Here is a 13,206-nt window from a genome sequence, read left to right on the forward strand (position 1 = left end):
TCTTAGATTAGTTTAGTTTAAAGTAGTTGTAATCATAGGCGAAGCCAGAAACTTTTATGAGTGGGGGCACCTTTTTATTATAGTTAGTGAAAGAATTCAACCGTACACGATCAAACTAGAATCGAAGAGCAAATTCTCAACAAAATTTTATTTATAGTTTAGATATTCCGTGGTAATTTTGATGTACAACAATCAATCTCTAATTTTCTCGTCAATATGGATCAAGGATCTTTCCTCCAACTGGTTTTCCAAAAAATATTGAAATAAGAATCAAATGAGGGGATGAAGAGACGGTGGTGAAGATTAAGAAACAAAGATGGTAGATGATAAATATAAAGTGATCGTAATGGAAGAAAAGATGAAGATAAAGTTTTCTTTCTAATAACATGTTTACTATAATAAAAGTCTAAAAAGGACAATTTTGAAGTTCATAATACAAGCCACCAGAAAATCAGACAAAATCAAAATTCAAGGGGACGTTTTGAAAACTCATCATCTATACGAGACCATTTTATTTAGTTGGTCACTTTGAGTAGGTCAAAATTGAGTTATCTCGATTAATAAAAACCAACTTTAACCCAAACATGACCTTTATAATGTATTTTTAATAAGTAGACATCTTAAACAAAACAATAATTTCTACTCACTTAAGTAGTAGACAGTTTAGAAGAAAAAAAATGTAAGTAGTAGAAATTCTAGAAAAAAAAAATGTTGTGTGTGGGATTCGATCCTTTGACCTCAATAATGGAACATAATCGCTTCACCAACTAAGCTAAGAAAGAATTGCATTTAAAATACAGAAAACTATATATATATATATATATATATAGTGGCAAATGTCGCATAACATAAACGAGCCACATTAGGGTCGTGGGGGAGCATGCCCCTACGTGGGCTCGCCCCTGGTTGTAATGGTGGATTTCATTACTTTATTGCTTCCGCAACAATCTACATCAGCTAGTATTCAGAGCTTGAAGAATTTGGGAACAAGTGATGAAATTTTTTTTACGGATATATCTCATCTTAAATGTTGAAATTTTTTTTCCACGTTTATGTTAGGATCTTATTCGAGATGCACGTCAATTTTATGTTGATCAAGAAGATGAAGGAAAATTAATAAAACTTCTAAAATTCCACTCATCGACAATCAATTTCACATAGATTTCTGGATTCAACACATAGATTTCTGGATTCAACACAAGAAAGATTTGTTCAAAAATCAAAATGTTCATGCCAAAAAGTTTTTGACATTGAACAACACATGTCTCAGAGAGTCTATGAAAAATTCAACGAGATGCAATGGAGAGTCATTGATCAAGAAAATAAATTTATAGATGATTGGGCTCAATCAGAAAACATTTCCAGGTATGTTTTTCTTTTGTGGATGAATATTTATCTTAATGTGGAATCAAGAATTGAATCAAGAAAATTGCTTTCCACAATTCCTTCCACCCCGTGAATTATTGAAGGAGCAGTTCTTGATACAAAGAAAGATACCCTTTTAAGAACGGAGGAAGAAGAAGGAAGTAATTTTTCTTCATCCAACAAAAAACTAATCTTGATAAGAAACAACCAAGCCTGAACAATTTTTTTTAATTCATATGTGATTCTAGAATCGTTTCGAATCATAAAATTATTCCGACTCCATCTTCATTGGTTTCAACTTATACAAGGCAAACAAAAACTAGAAAGGAAGAAATAGTTAAAACGACAACCATAGCTATCATCATCAAGACTTTCGTAAATGCAAGGTCAAGGATATGTCTCCGACTGATTTCGGTCGTCTTAAGATCGAACTCACTATAGTTGAGTTGTCCGGTCTGATATCTTCTCGTGTTGAGTTTGACCCATATCAACCATTCAAATGTGCGCGTATTGGATCTCTTCACGTCCACACCTTTGTCCTTAGTTGTTGATGTCGTCGAAGTAAACACAATTAGCTCCATGCAATAAATCTACGATAATTTACAAGGAAGCGTACCCACTTAATTTCATTATTAATGAGTACAGGGGAGATCTTTCCAAGAACCTTACTTTCACGGAGACATCTTGTAAAACCAATTCTTCAGGGGAAATTATGGATATCGGCAAGGTGCAGACTATGCTGGTTTCTTGTACAAGGACGTATATAAATTAAGAAATTCCAGTGATCTTGCTTGTTATAACAGTACAAAAAGTATAGGAACTATTGTTGTTGGTGCTCCCAATAAGTCAGTCGAGAAATACGACCACAAAACTTTTAAATACACGGAGTTACTATACACTTTTGGACAGGGAAATTTGAAGTGCCCCTATGGGATAATAGTTAGACGTAAAGGAAGAGACATACTTCTTAGTCAATATGATAATGAGGAAAAACCAGCTCAAGCTTGAACTTGTAGCTCTCCAATATTGGGGCTTGACTACTTTTAATACTTACGTATCATGTGATAATGAGAATATGTGCTCTTATACTTCTCGCAAGAGTGAAATAGAGATAAAACTAAATAGCGAAATAATTGAGAAATTGAGGAAGAAAACTGAAGCCGATAAGAAAGATTTAGTAATGTTGTTGTTTGAGACAATTCTTTTAACATATGGGTTTTTAGTTTGGATGACCCATACACATTTGCTAGAAGAACTCATTGGATATTGAAACTGTTGGGTATGACCTCTTCTAGTGTTTTAAGCGGAATTTTCGACATCTAATGTCTAACTCTAGTATTCTTAGGATCTCATGCATAAGCTAATAATGATGAACAAAGTAAAACTAGTTGCATAAATACCTTTATCGCTAGTTTTCCCTTGAACATTTCCAATCGCTATTGAGAAGACCAAGAGCTCCAATTGTAGCTCCTCTACCTGGAGCACCGAGCAATCACTTTGATCTCCCACCTTGTTGCTAGCTAGAACACCATGGTGGTTAGACGAAGAATTTTTTTTCTTCTTTACTTGATGTTGTAGAGTAAGAAAGCTTCTTGAGAAATTTCACACCTTATTAAGTCCCAACGAGACATTATATAGAGTTCTAAGTTAGATTCCAACACTAATTAGATTCCTAAAAAGTCCCTTTGAATAAGATTAAGGAAATAGTGAAAAATAGAAACTAGTTTATATTTTCCCTTTTCCCTTGTTGTGGTCGTTCCTTACAAGGGAATGTGACCTGATCCAGCCGCCCCCTTTATGGGCAACCCATATCACATGGCTGGCCATCCTCTTGGGCCCAAAACATTCCTTTGGTTCCCCGACCCAAAATCTCTTCTTTCGGACATTTCGTACTATCTTTGCCTAAACTTCTTTTAGGCCTTTGCACATATATTTATGGGTATTATCCATATATATATGTTCAGTCCCTCTAGTCATATCTTCCGATCAAGTTGACAATCTTTGTGGAACCCGTTGTAGGATCCGAACGAAGTTAGTCGCGATTCACTTTGTGATTCGACGATCGTAGTTGGATTCCAGCTAAACATTACGATCCCTAAATCATCCGGACTTGATGATCTTCTCATCAATTGTCATATCCGACAAATCGTGGTTGAAGGACATCTCCTTCAGACTCCCACTTGTACTTAGAACAAGTGCAATGCTCGATTCCCATGTCACTTAGTATCCCATCTGATACGTTACGTCAGTCAGACTTTCTTGATCCCAAGTACAACTGTCAAAACAAATGATTAACGTTTAATCTATTTGAGAACGACCATGCATTTTCAATTGCTACTCGTCAAGTGGCCCGGAGACACTTTATCCTAATTTAGTTAGGAGGACATAATCCATTTTTGCGCTCCCACTCAACTTCATGCCTCTCCTGCCTTTCCCAGTATCCGCTTTTATAACCTCTTTTTACGACACGGCGTTTGGCGGAACCAAAGTCGGACATTCCTTACATAAGATGATCAGAGCACTCATGTTTTGAGGAATCTCTCCAATCTTTTTAGTGAGAGGTATTTGACGTTAATCACTTTGATGTGCTTTCGTTTGTGGGTTATCCAGTGTATAATCTGCATTACACACCCACGTAGTCGAATCGAATACACTATTCTTATAGCCCATGAAACTGCGCTATCTCATCAAACTCTCGTGCTCGTCTTCATAAGTCATTGTTGTTTATACAATGACCTGGACTAGGGAGATGATAATGAAATAATTCCAAATTCACTTAATAGGGTTTCTTTCATCAGATCACGTATCTGATAAGCCTATTCGGAATACTTCTTTATTAATAGACTGTCTCTTAAATACTAAACCAAATTTAAGTGACAAAAGAAAACTCATTTTATTTTAGATATCGAATGTAACTAATCAGATACATAAACTCCTTTATGAATCTCAATTAAATTTGTTGCCATTCCCCAATGTGCTTTATACCAATGCCCCTCATTTTCACATCTTACTTTAACATTAATTTTTTCTGCCTACATTATATAACATGTCGGCAACATTTATTGTAATGTTGTCGTTATGTTTCTTAATGTTCCGAAATTAAATTATTTCAATTGCTTTCCCAGTTTTTGTGTCGACATATCTGAAAATGTTTACGTAATACCTTTCTACAGCAAGCAAAACTGATTTTCTATTTCTATATTTTATTAGGTCTTTTCTCGATTGCGTACGCAGTTGTAGATATTGAGAATGACGATAATTGGCATTGGTTTCTGGAAAATCTGAAATTGATGGTGAATCCACTAAAAAGGTACACCTTCATTTCGGATAGACATGGTGGAATTCTCAAAGGCGTAAGGAATGTTTTTCCCACCGCTCATCACTATTTCTATGCTTGACACTTACGGTGTAATCTAAACTTGAAAGTGCGTAACGGGGCGCGCCCGTCACGTTATTTTCAGACTCTTATGTTTACGGCAGCCCGTGCATTACCCGAAAGTAAGTATCATGCAACCATTGTACAAATGGCTGAGATGGACGGAACCAATGTTTCACGTTTTTTCTAATCCCTTGTACTAGTGCCCACTTAATTTTTTTTCTTCAGAATGCCTACACAATCCAATCCAGACACTTAACCCCTCTACCAAAATATTATACAAAATGTTTCCATAGTAAAAGAAAATGCTCAGGACACGTGTACTAGTGCAAACATTTTTTTTTCAGAAATACATATGTTCCATACAGATCCAAAACAAATTCTTTTTTTACACCAACATTTCACTAAATGTATACGTAATTTTTCAGATGAGATGAAGTAGATGTTTGCCAATGTTAAGAAAATTTTACATAAATACCAAATCTAGACACCTAACCTCTTTACCAAAACATTATTCAAAATATTTATGTTAAAATAAAAAATGTTTGGAACAATTTCGCGAGTGTAAAGAAATGGTCTAACTCAAAATGCATAAAAAATCCATTTACCCAAATGATGGACCTAGAAGGTTACCCTAAAAAGTCTATACCGCAAGTGCACGCTGGTCAAGTAATAAAATCCTGGTAAGACCGGTTCGTTCCTCAGAGACTAGTTAAACTTATTCTAAAACTTAGAATTAGTACAGTTTTTGGTTTTGGTTTTGGTTTGTAAAATAAAATAAATAAAATATTAAAACGATTAAAAAGGTGAACTCAAATGGGGAGAAGTCAAATGGGAAGAGAGCCTAGGATTTTAGAATCCATTTTAACACATTCTCATGAAAACCTAATCATGTATATCTTTTTATCACTCGAGTTTTGGTAACCGAATGTACCAATCCCCGGAAAATAGTTTAACTAACGCCGAAAATAATTAAAGTCTAAATTCTAAAGCTTTGATATAAAGTTTCAACTATTGACTATCAATCTATAAGCATACACTATCAAAGAACTAAACCTAAGTATAGTGTATCAAATCGAAAGCATAGTCAATGAAGAAATCGTCCTCTATCGGAACTAAGAATTCAATATTTCTACATTTAAACCACATCAAGATATTAAAGCATAAAGAAGATATCAAAATTATATGTCAAAACTTCATCACAAATCCTAACAAGATATTTTAGCTATTCATGGTGGGAGAGATAACTATTTAAACAATTTAAAGTACGAGAGTAAAGTGGGAAGAGAATTAACTTTCTTGCTGATTTGCAACCAAACAGGGCCTTAAAGAAGTATTTTCCAGCAGATGGGAAAATAATTTTATCGACAAACCAAACAGACCCTAAAGGAACACGATTTTCTCATCTTTCCGGTAATATTTTCTCTGTGGGAAAATTATTTTCCCACAGATTTTCTCATCTTCTCCAACTCTTTTTCTCTCTCTAACTTTCTGAAATCTCTCTCTCTCTCTCTCTTCACAAATTAACAATGATAATTAACTCTGTCTCTTTAATACTAATGAGATAACAGAGAGAATGAATCTAACCCAATCTTGATATAAACCAAAATAAATTTCTCAATTATTTGCAAAAAAAATAAATTTCTCAAAACTCTCTGATTTCTCCCTTTCTCTCACTACAAGTCACTCTTTCTGTTTCTTTTTTCTCTCTATAACTTCTCTTTCTTCTCACAAAAAATAAAGAAATACAAAGAAAAGAAAAGAACAAAAGTGGATGTTGATGATGATAAAAAAAATGATGAACTTTCACCCTCTCTCTCTCTCTAATATTTCTCTTTAGTTGAGCTTCAAGAAAGGATGAACTCCCCAAAACCGAGATGATCCCTTCATAAGGAAAATCAGATCAAAGTATCCTCTCTGTCATCTTCAATCATCTTTCTAAATAATCCAATTCCAGCCGAGAACTCCTTCCAATATATCATAAGATCTCCATTGATATATCTCTCTTTCTTCCCTTCTTTCTCTAACAAAATCCGGTTCAAACCGAATCCTTTCTTTTCTAAAACTCCAGCTCTCTCTAGATTTTGTTATCTTTGTAAAAATCTAGCAATATCTCTCCAGCCAAGCTCTCAAACAGTAAGAAATCTGTGTACTATCGGATGGGATCAAACTAAGCCGAGAAGAATCATCTCTCCAATATCTCTCATAATGGTTTCCTCCTCTCTTTAATATCTTCAATCACATTTCTATCAATCTCTTTCAACCGAATCTTCCTTTCTCTCTTCTTTCCTTCTCTGATTTTCTTTTGATTTTTATCTAATCATCCTCATCTAATTTATAAAAATCTGATCTAAAAAACGCCTCTCTCTCTCTCTATCTTTATTCTTCCAGCCGAGAGATATCCTTTCTTTTGTAAAGAGAATCAAATCTCTCTCATATCTCTTTCACTTCTTTCTCTAAAGTCTCCACCCAGTCGAATCTCTCTTTAGAAATCTCTCTGTCAAAATCCAGCAAATCAATCATTGAAATCTCCCACCAAATATCTCTGAAAATCTTGGGAAATCTCTTCAAATCACTCTTTGAATTTCTATTAATCCTCTTTCCATCTGTGAAGAAAACTTCATGATCTCTCTTTCCATTTAAAGTTTGTTTCCTTTCATCTCTGTTCTATCTCTCTCTCTCTCTCTATCTCTACTGTAATTTTTCCAAAGATAGAGACGAGAGAGAGGAAAAGAATAAAATTCTAGCGCTTGAATTGGGGGATTCAAATTATATGATTTGGTGTAGTTGGGATTACCGAGTCAAGTTGAGCTGGCCATTAGGTGGTCTTGAATCGCACGCGTGTCACAACAATGTACGTTAGATCCTAAGGGGAGCACCGAACGTTGATTTCGCGTGAAGAATGAATAATTATTCTCTAGCAGCTATCCCAAATTTGTCCCACACGTCCCACCTCTGTACCGAAATATTTTCCAACGCCGTTGGATTTTCCGGCACGTGTCACTGAAGGATCCGTGCTTCGATTTGGTCAAACGACTTTGACCTGAACTATGACTTGAGCTAATTCCCTCTACCAGACTCCGATTTCACCTCGGTTTTCACCCACGAGTTCGTCTTGAACTCTAATTTCATCCGACTATCAAAATAGACCAAACTACCAGTGCACCATTAACACCAAATTACCGAAATACCCCTAATGTGTCAATCTCCCGATTTTAACCGTTTTTCGCGCTCAATTCTATAGAAGACACCTGACAAGAGAAATAAGTAATTCATGAGAGTAACTGCTCGAAATGGACTAACTAACCTGATTTAAGAGATTCAGATGGGACATTTTCATGTCTCATCACCAAACACCTTACTTTCTTAAACAAACATTTCAAAAATGCTTATGTAACTTTTACAGTTCATCATAAACTTGTATAAATGCAAACAAATATTCTTACCTGGGTCTTAGATGTTGCCACCACCAATTTACTCTTGCCTTTTTTGGCAGCCACTTCACTAGTTACCTAACTACCCTCTTTCTAGGGCTAGATTTTGAACTGGTTCTGATGTGGCTTTCGATGAGGCTTGTTTCTTTGCTGCTCCGGATTTCACCATTTTTCTAAAGCGTCTGCAGATAATGAAATATTTAGATTTGGAATGAAATGCTTTAAGCAAAATCCTAAATGTCTTCAACAAAACTGTAAATGTTTCAAAAAAAATCCTCAAAATTCTTAACGAAGAACATCACTGTAATAATCAAGAGTTTCCCCCAAAAATTTAGAAAATTTATCAACAAAACCCTAAGTTTAAAAAACAAAACCCTAAATGTTTGAAACGGAACCCTAAATGTTTAAAACAAAACCCTAGATTTAGAAACAAAACAAAAAATTTGAACTTACAAATAACCCCACTAATACTCTTGCTTCTGTAAAAAAATTTTAAGAACCCTAATGATTCTTTTATAATCGATTCGTTTCAAAAACGCTAAATTTGAAAATCACAACCCTAAATTTGAAACTGTTTGGATTTTCGTTTAAAAAACGCACCTTTTGGAAAGGAAAATCATAACCCTAGATTCAGTGATTTGAAACGTTAACACGGTTTGGTTGTAGAGAGAGACGAAGAAGATGCTTAGAGCAGATGATGAAATGTACAGAGAGAAGAAGAAGAAACGTTTGAGTGTTTTCTGATGGGGTTTGTGTGGTAACGGAGAAAGAGAAAATGCTTGTGGGTTTAAACGTCACTTTGCTGACAGGATTGCATGTGCTTTTGGGTTAAATTTTTCGCGAAATCCGACTGAAAAGAAATGAGCGGGAAATGAGGGAGGGATACAAGAGGGAAGGGAAATTCTTATAAGGTTAAGATGGTATTTTTAATCTTTTGGGTTTTTTTGAGTTATTATTCCGGGTTGGGCTTGGTTTGATGTTTTGGCTCGAATTTTGGGATTAGATTTTTGCTCTCTATTGTTTAACTATGTTTAGTTGATTCCAGCGAATACTAGAAACTTCATCGTTTATATTTATGTTCGACAGGTCATACTTAGATATAAGTTTCTTTGATGATGTATACTTGTCATTTGATAGACGGTAGTTGCGGTATGATTATTTAGGAGTTTAAATTAGCATAATCCATTCCGGATATATTTGTTTAAAATGTTCAATATTCTGATGTTGAGATGAAACTACTTTACTAAATGTTAGTTATTGGTAGTCATCACCAAACCAATTTGAAAAATTGTGCTAATTCTAAGTTAAGAAAGAGTTTGACTAGTTTCTCAGATCAACCCCAGTCTTACAGGGTTTGTTACTTGATGCACGTATATTTGTGGGTGGAGACCATTTTAAGGACTATCACGAGGCTTGAAAAAATTATTGGCTTCATTGAAGAGGATTTTGGAAGCATTCTTGGGTACAATTATGAAGCAAAATTTTGAAGGCAAAAGTAATCTTGAAATGAGGGTGGGACCTTCATCGAACTACCGGTTTTTCTCGTTTTTCTCATTATTTGTAATTTGTTAATTCAAACCATGACTACTGATGTTGTCAGAATTTTTTTTTCTGGTATCATTCAAGATGTTAGCGACTGTTATGTTGAATCGCGATCTGCTTTTTTCGAACTGAGTGTGGAACCTGCAAGGCACTCGGAAACTTATCTGACGCTCAAGACAATCAAGTTGTACTTAAAATTAAAATATTGAATATCGAGTGATCCGAGTTTAAGAAGTGGAGATGGTATACGCTTTAGATCATGTTGTTGTGATTGTGAGTGTCGTGCCTTCTTTGAGGCGAGTTCCATTATCTTCTATATGCTTCGTTAACCGACTATTGATAGGCGACCAAGATAAGGCGGTTGAGGTCCACCGTGTTGTATTTAAACTATTATTTCGTAGTTGTGACATAGTAGGATTTCTCTTTGAGATTATCTTGTATATTTGATACCTGCAAGTTTCCTTTTCATGGTTACACGGTATTTAGGATAGATCGTATTTTCAATCGTGTTTATCTTTTGGGAAAAAATTACTTTCTGGGAGACTCTTGTCTCCCAAGTTTAATAAATACCTAAGATCCTCACCGACTGAGATATTTTGATAGGATTCAGAATTAAGTCGGTAAAATATCATGCACACTTCTACCTCTCTTTATGTGAGGTATCGATCCCACTTACACATACCACCCTCATCTTCTACTAAACCCAAGGCAGACCTAGGTGTATTCGAGCCAGAGCAAGGCTTAGGCGTCTAAGACAATCATACTGACCCCGAAGTTGTGGGTTTGAGTAGTAGATCTCTTTCGAATTCAACCTCCCTGTTGACTTGAAATTAGTTGACATGTTGGACTTTTGGTCTTTTCTTGGCTCATTGACAGTAGCCAATCGATGACCATTTTTTGGATCATCACGAGTGGCCTCCTTAGTCGAAAGAAGTTAAACTAAGGAGTAAAAGAACATATAGTCTTTCCTTTGATTTTTCACATATAACTCATACAGAAATTTCGATAACGCATAATCAATTCAAGTAAATAAATCTTTATGATTGAAGATATACTTGGACCAGGGTTGTTCACGAAACCCGTTAAGTAACCAGCTCTGCTTTCTAGGGGTATTTACATATTTTTTTGGTTGTGAGAAACTTGAACGCCTTCAGCTTTTCTCAAGAATAGATTTCATCCTTCCCTTTTGATTTCCTGATGTCAAATTCGTTTTGTTCTTCTCATCACGCGGTTTCCTCGTTATTCTTTAAGCAATTGATCATGAATCCTTTTATCACGTGTTGAATACGCGTTCCTTTTTTACTAGTGTGAACCCTTAGTCGTTTCTCATCACATTAATACCATGTATGTTTGAGTCAGAGATTTCCCGTAATTTCCTTATGCGCATTGATTACTTTGCCAATTTCTAGACATTTCTCTTTTGTTCCTTACTTTCAACTCCTTCCTATGAATAGTTTGCTTGATTTTTTGATTTTTTTTCAATGACAAGGAAATCAAGACAAAGAAGTTTTGAGTGAAAGCCCTCAATTTTCCGGCGAAGAAGATGAGAGGTTCGACGTATGGCTTTCTTTCAAAAGCAGAAAGATTAATTATGTAAATTTTGTTGGTTTTAATGTAGGTTTGTAAGATAAATTTCATGTCTCTTGTATGTATATAGACTAGGTATAACACGTGCCTTCGGCACGGACACTTAAATTGTACATATACTCTGGTGATGAAACAGAAAAAAAAATCCAAAAACAATAAGCATGGAAATATGGCTAATTTTTTCAATACTTGATCACTAAATGATGGAAGAACTTGTTCGCTAGAAAAGTCTTAGTAACCTCTACAAGTTTGTATTATGCTAGGACTTTCACATATTCATTCAATCCTGCTTTGTGAAGAACGACAACAAATAATATATGCATAACCAATAGTTAAATCGATATAGATATTCTTCACATCTTCTTACTAAAGCTTAAGCAAGTGATTTTCCATCAATAATCAAAGCAAATGAATCCAACCTCCCTCTAGACAAAATGACTAATGTCTCTGCCTCGATTAGTTGATAGGTTAAATATTCCTTTAATGTCTACCCAGAACCGTTAGAGTCCAGTGAGAATGGAGCGACAATTCATTTAGCCTTATCAGCTCATATACCGCAATGAGAAAAACTATTGAGAAAAAATTGACATCTTACCTTTATGATATTAGACTTGTCCCATTTTTTCCTACTGTTGCTTTTATTTCTGGAGCTCCAAGTTGGAATATTTTTTTTTATTTGTAGTCTAAGCAAACTACATGAGAACCTAAAAAATATTCGAATCAGCATAGTTGGCTAACTTGTACATAACTTGTATATATAAATTTCATCATACGTTAGAATTTTATTTTATACATATTGGTGGCAATTTCTTTTTTAGTCCAGTCAAAACCTAATTCTTTACACCAGTTTGTGCAAGTTTGTTGATGTATTCAAGAACCTGAAACTCATTAAAAAATAAATTAATTTTTTTTTGAGATTCTTGCTTACCCCATTTCGAAGCTTGTCTTCGGGCGACAGTGTCGTTTAAAAGAATCAAATGTTAATCTATCTTCTCTGCTACTTCGCCCACTATTGTTGGATAATCTACACTAATTGAGTTCTTTGCCTTTGAATTTCTCATCAAACGGATTTTATTCTTCATGTACTAAGGTTCTTAGACCTACACCAACCAATCTATTAAGGTTCTTAGACCTACACCAACCCATAAGTCTTTGTGTAATTTAAATCCATTACTAACAAGGCTACAGTCAAAAGAGGAAGAGCTTGTATAATCTAAGTCAAGAACGATCTTTCTGCGAACCCGGCCGTGGTAAGGAATGCTAAGATGAAAATTTGCGCTAAAGGATCCTGAAGCTTTACAAGAAAATAAAAACAGGACATAGGTACATCTTTCTTTTCCCACATCCGACCTCTTTGCAACATTTGAGTTCCGGCCAAACCAAGCGTGCCACTCACAAACTCCATGTGTTTTATTTTTTCTAAGAATATGAATGAATATATTGAAAGAACGAAAAAGATATATACTCAAGACAAGAAATCCATTTCCACCAATATATTTGTTAAGAATTCAACAAAATATTTTAGTAACAGATCAAATAATAAAAAATAGTCAAAAAAATACTAATGAGATGAGACTTTTTTCATTTGCAAAACCAACTTTCACGAAGTAATTAGTGAAAAGATATTACACTCTGATTTGAAGTTTCAACGTTTTCTTTGAGATAGCTATATGTTCGAGTCACGTTGTTCCTTATGAGTTCCTCACTTAACCTGAAAATACAGTGAGTTTAAAGTAAAAGTAAATCAAATTCCAAAATGGAGATGAATTGAAGGACTTCATATAAGAACTATATCAGTTGAACAGAGAAATTCGTACAGGAAAATTAATAAGATAAGTGAGAAGAAACTTTCATAAACCTAAGAATATCTTCTACAATCAGAAGTTTTCAAATCTTAAATAT

Source organism: Eschscholzia californica, unplaced genomic scaffold (genome assembly GCF_041429995.1).
Source record: "Eschscholzia californica isolate CP2 unplaced genomic scaffold, dmEscCali1.0.p SCAF_5, whole genome shotgun sequence".
Taxonomy (NCBI): domain Eukaryota; kingdom Viridiplantae; phylum Streptophyta; class Magnoliopsida; order Ranunculales; family Papaveraceae; genus Eschscholzia; species Eschscholzia californica.